The sequence below is a fragment of the Panicum virgatum genome, chromosome 2N, assembly GCF_016808335.1.
Source record: "Panicum virgatum strain AP13 chromosome 2N, P.virgatum_v5, whole genome shotgun sequence".
NCBI classification, from domain to species: Eukaryota; Viridiplantae; Streptophyta; class Magnoliopsida; order Poales; family Poaceae; genus Panicum; species Panicum virgatum.
In genome coordinates, this window is record NC_053146.1 from 26,232,379 (window position 1) to 26,239,622 (window position 7,244).

Sequence of the window (7,244 nt, forward strand, 5' to 3'; positions counted from 1 at the left end):
TTAGATAAACCACACTACCCCAAAGCTCTCCTACCTCTTGTTCTCCTGGGTTAAGTTAGCCAGAAGATCGTTACACCTCCGTTCCCTGTGAAATCTCGATACCCTGAATACTCTCTGGATGATGTTCTACAACGGTATCTTCCGTGCACTTGTGGATTATTCTGTGATCGTTAAGAAATACCAACAAGCATTTCTAGCACCGTTGCTGGGGAATGGTTGCTGTAGTTATCTTCGAACCTAGTTTTCCCGTGTATCTTTTCTTTTACTTTCTCTTTTCTTTTATCCTTTTCTTTTACCATGGAAAACCTTTCTATCCAAAAGCTTTCCGCTCCCAAGGGCGGGTTCGTAGAGCCACCATAATCATCTAAGCCAATCACAGCTTCCAGCTTCAAGCTCCGCCCTAGCTTTATAGCCATGGTTCGGGAACAAACCTTCTCAGGATATGATAACGAAAATCCCTACCACCACCTACGAGAGTTCGAGCAGTTGTGCTCATGCCTGTCAATCGCAGGCATGGCATAAGAAACACTTCGGTGGAAGTTGTTTCCCTTCTCTCTCAATGAGAGGGCGAGGCAATGGTACGCCCACAATGTAGAAAAGGTAAATGGAGAATGGGAAGAACTACGAGATAGATTCTGTCTCACGTTCTTCCCCATTTCTCGCATCGCTTCCCTACAGAAAGAAATCCTCGACTTTCGTCAGGATGAGAAGAAATCTTTAGGTGCAGCCTGGGCCAGGTTTTCACAGCTTACGCATGCCGGCCCAGACTTGTCTATCCCTGACCACGTGTTGCTTCAACACTTCTGGTTAGGGCTTAGCAAGGAATCTGCCCTACAGCTTGATCTCTGCCGGAGGGTCGTTTACCCATAAAACCACAACCGAAGGAGAAGCTCTCCTGGATCGTATCCTAGATAACACAACCTTCACAAAAACCCTTCCGGCAGCAGAATTCTCAAGCCATGAGGAAGTTCCGTTGGTTGATTCTACAAATCCACCACCAAATCCCATAGAACCAACCTCCGAATCTTCCCCCGAACAAGAAACAATGGAGGAAGAAGAAATTCAACCTCCAGAGTTTCCCTTCAACATTGAGGACATTTTTCAAAACTATGGAAACACCTCGATGTATCCCCGTGAAAAGAGTCCTCCAGTTCCCAAGGACCCAATAACCCCTCCAGACAAAGCTTCCTTACAAGAAGCCATTAAGGTGGTGACAGCTGTCATGAACAGTGAATGGGTACACGAAGGGGAGATGTCATTCGAAGCAATTCAAATTCAAACCCCTTTATATACTCTTCCTTGTTTCATCCAAGGAACTGCTGTCTCAGCTCACTACAGCCCCACGGTCGGAGCAAATATCATGTCTGCATCCTTTGCACTTAGCCACCTAAGTGACAACCCATTGCTCCTGACCTCAAGATCCATATGGAGTGGACCTCATTCCACCATGGAAGGTATCGGAATCTTGCATGACATACCTGTTTGGTATGATAAAACTGAGATTGCCTTAGATTTTCATATCTTCGAAGTCCAAGACTTCGACATTTTAATCGGGCATCCCGTCGAGAAGATGTTCCAAAACATTTCCCCTTTGGGAACACTCGACGTAACTCTTGGGGGTAAGGACATCAGCTTTCCAATACTTCGGTCAAAAGATTCCATGACCAAACCTACGCCCCAAGAGGAAACAGTTGATGAGGTAGAGGCCGCCCTTCCAATAGAAACTCCTAAATCCTCCTTAGAACAAGATGCCGAACTCTTTACAGAAGAAGAGGATGATCAGGATGAAACCTTTGAGTTACCTACTCATGAACAATCTCCTCGTTAACCCATAGAACTGAAGCCTCTTCCTTCTAGACTTCGCTATGCTTTTCTAAATGATAACACTGAAACCCCCGTCATCATTAGTGACAAGCTATCTGACGAGGAAACAACAAAATTAATTGTTGTTCTGGAAAAGCATAGGGCTGTGTTCGGCTACTCACTCCAAGACCTTAAGGGAATCAGCCCTGCCCTCTGCACATATCGTATTCCAATAGATCCTACAAAAGCACCTTCTAGGGAGCCTCAGTGTAGGCTCAACAATATGACGTGAGAGGTTGTCAAGAAAGAAGTCCTGAAACTCCTGCATGCTGGGATAATCTATCCCATGCAACATAGCAAGTGGGTTAGCCCAGTCCAGTTAGAGCCAAAGAAGGGAGGTATGATGGTCGTTGAAAATAACAAAAACGAACTAATCCCTCAACGAACCGTCACGGGATGGAGGATGTGCATAGATTACCGAAAACTCAATGCAGCAACAAAGAAGGATCACTTTCTGCTTCCGTTCATTGATGAAATGTTAGAACGGCTAGCTAAGCACTCCTTCTGCTTTCTCGATGGGTATTCGGGATATCATCAAATCCCCATCCATCCCGACGACCAGAGTAAGACCACGTTTACATGCCCCTACGGAACCTATGCTTATCGTAGGATGTCGTTTGGGCTATGTAACGCTCCGGCACCATTTCAAAGATGCATGATGTCTATCTTTTCCGACATGATCGAGGAAATCATGGAAGTTTTTATGGACGATTTCTCCGTCTATGAAAAAACTTTCGATCATTGTCTTGAAAATTTAGACAAGGTCTTACAAAGATGCCAAGAGAAGGACCTGGTTCTCAATTGGGAGAAATGCCATTTCATGGTCCGTGAAGGCATCGTCCTCGGACACTTATTGTCCGAAAGAGGAATAGAGGTGGATAAAGCCAAGATTGAGGTCATAGAACAGCTTCCACCTCCGGTAAATGTTAAGGGCATTCATAGCTTCCTAGGACACGCAGGGTTCTACAAAAGATTCATCAAAGACTTTTCACAAACTACTAGACCCCTCACAAGCCTGTTAGCTAAGAATGCACCCTTCGAGTTCACTGACGAGTGCTTAAAAGCCTTTAACACTCTGAAAAAGGCACTCATCTCGGCTCCGATCACCCAACCTCCTGATTGGAGCCTTCCCTTCGAAATAATGTGTGACGCTAGCGATTTTGCTGTTGGGGCGGTCTTAGGCCAAACCAAATATAAAAAAGCATCACGCAATCGCTTACGCTAGCAAGACGCTAACTGGAGCCCAACATAATTATGCAACCACAGAGAAGGAGCTCTTGGCAGTTGTCTTTGCTATAGACAAGTTTAGGTCTTATCTGGTTGGAGCAAAGGTTATTGTTTATATTGATCATGCAGTTTAAAATACTTGCTCACCAAGAAAGATGCTAATCCATGCTTAATAAGATGGATCCTCTTACTCCAAGAATTTGACCTTGAAATAAAAGATAAAAAGGGAGTAGAGAATACTGTTGCAGATCATCTATCACGTATGCAGGTCACTAACTTGTAGGAAACTTCGATAAATGATTTTCTACGAGATGACATGCTTCTTAAGGTGATGGACTCTACCCCATGGTACGCAAATATTGTGAACTTTATGGTTGCAAGATATGTGCCACCTGGGGAGAACAAGAAAAAGCTTATCTACGAGAGCCGTCGACATCTCTGGGAATTATGACCGTCAACTATGACCGTCAACTATACTCATAAAAGAAAGAAAACTATACCTCTTACTCACATATTTGTATCACTAACCTAGCTCCACAATTGTTTTCGAAGATTTATGATTTCAGGAGCACAAGTCCGGAATAAGAAGAAAACACGACGAATACGCAGACAGACGTTGCAAACGATCGTGTCTTGCCTAACACATGCAAAGGAGGCCCACAAACCAGACCAAACTGACCAACCAAGCCCCAACACCGACCATCTGACATCAGGACCCACCAGGTAGTGTACTAGAGAAGGATGGTGGCCAGAGGCGGCAGGGGCCGACCCCACCTGGCAGCCAAACATGCTGAGTTTTTGTGGGAAGACTGATCTTATCCTCTAGAGGTCGGTTAGGCATGTTTCCATGTATAGAATTGGCGGGAACCGACCTCAAGCACTATATAAGGGGCCTCCCACCACTCGCTCCCACACACACCACTTGAAGGCCTCTCTCTCACACTCACTTGTGACTTGTACTCCTTAGGGTAATGGAGCTAGGCTAGTACTTCATCTCCTTAGCGAATCCAGTCGTCCTCGGGTCGGCGAGCAATCCTCGGCCTCTGGTATGGCTTTGTATTCTGACTTTCATTATGCTATTCATATTGAGTTCGTTCTTGGTTATCTTGCTATGTTTGTAGCTTGCTTAGCCTTGATCTGTGCTTTAACAAGTTATACTAGTTGCTTGCTTAGACAAGATGATCTGGGTAAGGATATCGGGTCGTTGTGCTTTCGGGCTTCCCTTAGCATCTTACCTGTTCATCCGAAGGGTAGGGGACCCGAGGGTGCTAGGATAGTGACCTCATATGCGGGCATGGTGCCCGGGTATGCGGGATCCTTCGGATATGATGGTACTCCACGGTGTGACTGGGGTAGACCGCAGGTGGTGACAGCCCTATCGGTCTGCCAGGAAGCTGCTTCTCGGTTAGCGTACTCCCCGATGTTCGGGTATTGTGTAGGAGTTCATGCAAAGATGAAACGGGACTAGATGTTCTCCAGTGCGGGTCATTCTCCCCGATGTCCCTAATTTCCCGGCACCTGCAGTTCTAAGCATGTGGCTAACGTAACTTATCTTCTAACATGAATAGTATTCTAGGAATCTTTACCTATGCTCCCACTAACCTTAGGATTGCTTGTTTATTCTTTATTCATGAGAGTTGGTTGTTCTGTGTGTGTCACATTGCCCCTGATTATCCTTTATTTATCACTTACCCCTGTATAGTCAGTGGTCTTCATCTTATTTCATACGTGTCATGATTATGAAACTAGTAAATAAACTTTACACAACCTAGCCATTCCTTGGGAAAATATAAATAACGATACCCTGAATACTTCCGAGTGAAATGCTACAACGGTATATCCGTGTGCTTGCGGATCTTTTGGTAAACGTTAAGACATACCAACACCAGCATTTCTGGCGGCGTTGCTAGGAACTAACCCCTCCTAGTGGCGACGCTAAGGAATGCCAACAAGCATTTATGGCGCCGTTGCCGGGGATGGCACTAGGTGTAAAGTTATTTACTAAGTACATAAACATGGCAATATAAGTAAGAGGTAGCTACTGCTTATACAGGCTAATGTGTTTATCTTTTGTGTTTTCTCCTGATTGGATGAAAACAGGGTAGTGTATGTCTGGTTTTTCCTTGCCGACAAACTTTGTTGAAAATCCCGAGAAGCTCGTGAGAAGGGTCCGACCTCGCGTCGTCCCTCCTCCGATCTCGCAGTCGACAAGTGTACCAGCTTCCCAAGCACCATCAACAATCACTGAACCCATGGCTGAGAAGACTCTCCGCGACTTCTCCGTCCCCTCAGCTGCCAATGTGGCAACTGGACCCAATGTTGATGTTGGGAACGTGAACTTTGAGCTGAAGTCCAGCCTCATTAACATGGTGCAGGCAAGCCCATTCTGTGGCAAGTCGAATGAGGACGCTAACGCCCATCTCCAGATCTTTCTGGAGTTATGCAAGACTGTAACTATATGGGGCGTTACGGCTGATACCATCAGGCTCCGCTTGTTTCCTTTTTTCCTCCTGGGGAAGGCGAAACAATGGTTTTATCAGAACAAGGAAGCTGTCAGCACGTGGGACAAATGTTTCACGGCGTTCCTCGCCATATTCTTCCCATTGGGCAAAACAAATGCCCTACACGGAAGAATTACAAGTTTCCAGCAGACAGGGATGGAATCCATCCCAGAAGCTTGGGAGAGACTGCTAGAATACATACTCGCCTGTCCTCATCATGGGATGGATGAGTGGCTCGTGCTTCAAAGCTTCTACAATGGGCTAACGACAACATCCAGAGCCCACCTTGATTCTGCTGCTGGAGGAGCCTATCTGGACCTAACAATCGCCAAGGCTACAACCTTGATTGAAAAGATGGTCTCCAACCAGGGCTGGAACAAGGAGCGTTCCCAGCCCAGAACCAAGGGTGGAATGCATACCGTCAAGGAGACGGATATGCTCGCCACCAAGCTGGACCTCCTACTAAAGAAACTCGATGAAGGGAACCGGCCACAGATGCATGTTCCCGTCCATGCCATGAACTCATAGTTTACGTGCGAGGTTTGTGGTGATGGTGGACACTCGGGTAATGACTGCCCCGAAACCCGAGAAGATGCAGCCTACATCAATAATAACAACACCGGGTTCCGTCCACAAGGAGGCCAGGGTTGGGGTCAGGCACGCCCACCATTCCAAGAAGGAGGTAACAACTATAACTCAAATTTCAATTCGAATTTCAATTCGAACCAACCCTCCTTAAGAGATCTAGTCTTTGGTCAAGCTAAAATCAATGAATCTTTAAACAAAAAGTTTGCCGCCAATGATAAAATTTTAGAAGGTATAAATGCAAAAGTTGAAACTCTTTCTTCTGCTCTTAAAAATCAACTAAGTTTCAGCAAAATGATAGAAACACAACTTGCACAAATCGCTGCTCCTGCTCCTGTTTCTGAGTCTGGAAAGATTCCGGGGCAACCCGAATCTCCCGTTGAAACTGCGAATATGGTGTCTACCAGGTGGGGCCACCTTCCCCGACAGACTTCTTGAACTAACCATGCAGGCAGGTGCAATCCCCCGAAGAATGACACTTGGGATGGCCTGGTAGCAGCAATTCAAAAAGATCCAGGGGTCCCCATGATCAGCTGCTCAATCTTCGATCAATACTATGAGCATGCGCTCTGCGACATGGGGGCCAATGTCAACATTATGCCCATGGTAATATATGAGAAACTCTTATACCCTGCTCTCTCAACAACATACATGTGGGTGCAGCTCGCAGACTCTACAATACGGTATCCCAAAGGGAAAGCCAAGAATGTCCTGGTCCGCGTGCGAGACTCCTTCATCCTTGTAGACTTTATAGTGATGAACAGAGAGGGCGACCTCGGAATTGAGCTCATCCTTGGGCGACCATTCCTGAGGGCTGCCAGAGCGAGGATCGACGTAGGAAGAGGAGAAATCTGTTTCCGCGTCGGAAAGGAGAACATGTTCTTCAGATTCAAACAAAGAGAAGAGCAGCGTATCCTGAACCAATAGGACGACGAAGGGCAGGCACTTTGGGAAGCACCAGAATCCCCACCACTAGGACCTACGACCACACGATCCAAGAAAAGACGTGCAAAGAAGGTGTGGCGTAAGGTCACAAGCTCGTCCTCGTCCAATTCTCCAGGACGAGCC

General features: G+C 46.3%; 1 non-coding gene across 1 annotated transcript; it reads right to left on the reverse strand.

The window, feature by feature from the left end:
- Positions 1-5,708: 5,708 nt before the first annotated feature.
- On the reverse strand, positions 5,709-5,815 carry LOC120663109. Its single transcript, XR_005670332.1, has one exon. It is a non-coding gene; the product is annotated as a small nucleolar RNA R71 (small nucleolar RNA).
- Positions 5,816-7,244: the final 1,429 nt, after the last annotated feature.